Genomic DNA, 4,059 nt, shown 5'->3' with positions numbered 1-4,059 from the left:
GGGGGGTAATTTTTGAAGTTTTCCATGGGAGGAAAGAGAGGCATAGTGACTCTATAATAACGTACACCGTGTGCTAGGGACAGAGCTAGAGAGACAGAGACAACGTATGGAAAGGTGTAGCACCTGCCAGTGGCACCCTCCAACCACCCGCTGTCATGTTGGTAATGTATACAAACCACCAGCCATTAAAACACAGCCGGGAGACCATTACACTTTCATAAACTCAAAAAATGGGGTAACAAAATATTGCTGAATCCATTTTCTCTCCATCTCTCAAACTGACTATAAAAAAACTGATGAATTATTTATTTCTCTCTCTCTCAAATTAGCTATAGATCAAAATACTGCTGGATACTCTCTCTCTCTCTTTTCTCTCTATCCCACAAACTATCAAATGCTAATCCAGAAACACGATAGTCAGGAGTAATTCACAGATAGAAGAACCATTCTCCAACCTTCTCCAACCGGCCTGCATGGACTAACTACATTAAAATTCCTTTTTCAATTTCAAAAGAACAAAAGAAGGAGTGAACTCAACTATCAAAACTTTAGCAGTCGCACACACACCCGACACATACACTGACACACACACACGCAGCCACACACATACACACACACATGCAGCCACACATACACACTCACACACACATAGCTACACAGAATCGATTAAACAAGAACGACAAAACACACCGAATGGAAAAGGAAGTCACAGGAAAATTACAAAAAAACAAATTAGCCGAAAAGAAATGGAACAGTTTAGGAGTTGGATCATTCCAACACAAACTCAGGCCATGACATGAGAGAACAAGAGACAATAAGGAGTCCAGGAGAAACAGACACATCATGTGTGTACAACTGGGAGCTGTGCTCACACCAAACATGCAGCATCCAAAAACAAAACTCCTGGGAACCGAAAACAAAAACAAAAACAAAATCCCCGTTTTTTCTTTTTCTTTCACTAATGAAAGTTGATGAAGTAAATCAAACATGTGGATATTCATCCATGTTTTCCCGACATCCGTTATAGACAGCCAAAGGTCTTGTCACTTTGTTAGTGTTTGAGCCCTAGTGCCTTGGTCGCCAGCTTGCATCTTATGTCTCCTGGGAAGGTGAGAATGTTTCTCAATGCTACGGTCTGCCGGGGTTATTTTATATAGATTGTAAAATGCATAAAGCTTGCTGGTGAGCGGGTATGCGCTATAAATACAATATTTTTTATATTTTTTAAAATCATTATTATTTTTATTGTATCATCCCTGGGGACTGGACTAGATATGACCAAGATAATACAAGTTTTCTGAGAGCATCCAAGCAGAGATCCGCTGATCGTCCTCACAGCGGCGTCCGTAGTCCAACAACACATCACCAGCATGGGGAGACCCAAGTCACCCCACGATGTAACCAAAAGTCCCACAAACAGTCACCAAAAGTCCTCCGACACTCAACATGTCACCCAACAAGAGCACATCACCAGCATGGGGAGACCCCACAAAATATTTTCCTTTGACAGTTCATTAAGATCGGAATGGACTTCCGTAACAAGCGACCACCCCAACAAACACAATAAAGAAGAGACGTAACCCTTACCTAAACCCTACCCCTCTATTCTACTCTGTCTCATAAAGGGGTCGCTCGTTATGGAAGTCCTCCCGAAAGATCAAATATTTTCCACTTTGATAGTTCAGAAAGATCGGAAGGACTTCCGTTTAGTTTTAGTTTTAGTTAGTGTTTAAGTTTAATGGCACTTGCAACACAATTAGATCATATAAGAGCCAAAGATTAGAGGTGTTACAAGAGAGTAACAAACACAAAAAAGGAGGGAGATAAAGAGGATAGATGTTTGATAGGAGCAAAGAAAAAAGAATCAAACCACAGCAGACACCCGCCATAACCACCCACAGGATCCACCACCCCAACAAACACAATAAAGAAGACATCTCCTAACCCTAACCCAAACCCTAACCCTCTATTAGTCTATTCTATTCTAGCCTTCTCTGTCTCATCATAGCGTGGCTTGTAATGGAAGTCCCCCAGGAAAGACCAAATGTTTTCCTTTGATTGTTGAGAAAGATCAAATGTTTTGTTCCACCTGACAGACTGTGATTGTTGGTGATCCGACAAAGTGAACAAGGCTCTACTAATCCCATCATGTGACCGACTTGTGCCTGTGGTCAGTGACTGCACTGGACGGCACTCACAATTGGATCAGCCCCAGGGCCCCGTGGTCAGCGCACGGTCACAATAGGCAGGCACACAAGTCTAGATCTAGATCTAGATCTATACCGTCACTGACAGAACTCACAGCAGACCACTGCTGCCTCAGACCGCCACTCAGCAACAACAACAACAGCGCCAACAACAACAACAACGCCAGAGGTAGAATCTTGTGGCAGTGGAGGCAGAGGGAAAACGCAACAAAGCACCCCCCCCCCCCCAGGCTGGACACGGGAACAGCTGATCAAACCAATGTGTTGACCTAGATCTGCTCCCATTACAAATTACAGCCCACAAGTGCTGCACAAACAAGGAGGAATTTGCTTATTTTTCGTTTTCTGGACTATCCGATTCCCAAGACCGAACCATGTGGGAAAACGAAAAGCGGCCCCAAAGAAACAGAAAGGGCACCGCTTTTCATGAATAAACTATAAACCTTGCTCTCCATTTTCTAGATCTCTAGAGGTTCAAGATCGGGGAAAACGTAAAGGTGAAGTTGGGATGTTCTAGATCTAGACCTAGAGAATCTAGTCGTGAGCAGTGTTGGCAATAAGAAGCACTGGGCAGATGCTCACACGGTAGTGGTCACCAACAGACAACAAAAATCAATATTTCAGCAAACAAGAACCGAGTTTTATGAGGACAAAGAACAAACAAGAGGAACATACCGTTAGAGCAGTTGTAGGTCAGAAATATTCTCCCAAACCACGAGCAATCCTTTCCACAGCACGAGTGAGAAAGGTAGTGCGCTATGGAGAGTGAAGGCGGGTGTATCGCTGTGTGGGTCGACCTTACAGGTTTAGAATTATATCCATGGTTCGTGTCGGGCCCTCTCGCCAGGCCCAGCCTCTCTCTCTCTCTCTGTCTCTCACTCTCCCACACTCTCTCTATCCCACTCTCTCTCTCTCTCTCTCTCACTTTGTTATTGAGCTCCGCAGTGACGAGCAGCCTGCGAGGTGATTGGTCGAGAATTCCCACAGGGGACGTAACGCTAGGGTTAAGTGGGCGTTGTCGTCTGCTCGTTTGGGAAACAACAACGTCTATAGCTATTTGTTTTTTCCTTATTGGTCGTTGTTTTTTTGGTAAGAGGATTACGGCACTTGCAACACAATAAGGAGGTCATAGAACTGCCGAAGATTAGAGGTGTTACAAACACTAAATAGAAGGAGGAGTGATAAGGATGATGGATGTTTGATAGGAAATTTTAAAGAAGGAGCAAACCACACCACAGCACCCGCCAATCACCCACGTCTATTTGTTGGAGGAAAGAGAAGCACACTACTCTAGTACTAACTAGCCACAACAACAGGGAAGGGGGGGGGGGAGATAATCAGACAGAAACAATCGAGGGAAAGAAGAGAAGTCGGAGCCACCAGTCAGTTATAACTTGTACCAGCCACCACTCACACACAACTAGAGGAACCAACGTTTTCTCATCGAGGTGCTAGATCTAGATCTATGAGCCTCGCGTGACACACACGCATGTTTTACAACAACGAGCGGATGTTTCCCCAGTGGCGGTCAAATCGCTACAGTTCAGTGGTCGTCAAGGGAAATTCCAGAGAATGCCGCGGCCGTAGCTGTGTGCGTGTTGGACAGTTTTTCTAGCGACCTCACACCCGGCGATATAATGGCGCTCTAGGTCTAGGTCTATTTCTATGACCTTAATGCTGAAGAACTGGTCCCACGTTTGACTTGTATCGTTACCCGCTTGCTTCTCACTTCCCTTCGATCCTTACAGTCCAATCGTTGCAGTTGTCGCTGCTTTTGTACCGGTATCCGCGTTTGCTGCTGCTGCTGTTTTTAATATTGATGGGCTAGAGGGGAAAGATCGATGCACCCCCA

Source organism: Aplysia californica, unplaced genomic scaffold, assembly GCF_000002075.1.
Source record: "Aplysia californica isolate F4 #8 unplaced genomic scaffold, AplCal3.0 scaffold00604, whole genome shotgun sequence".
NCBI classification, from domain to species: Eukaryota; Metazoa; Mollusca; class Gastropoda; order Aplysiida; family Aplysiidae; genus Aplysia; species Aplysia californica.
This window is presented reverse-complemented; position numbering follows the sequence as displayed.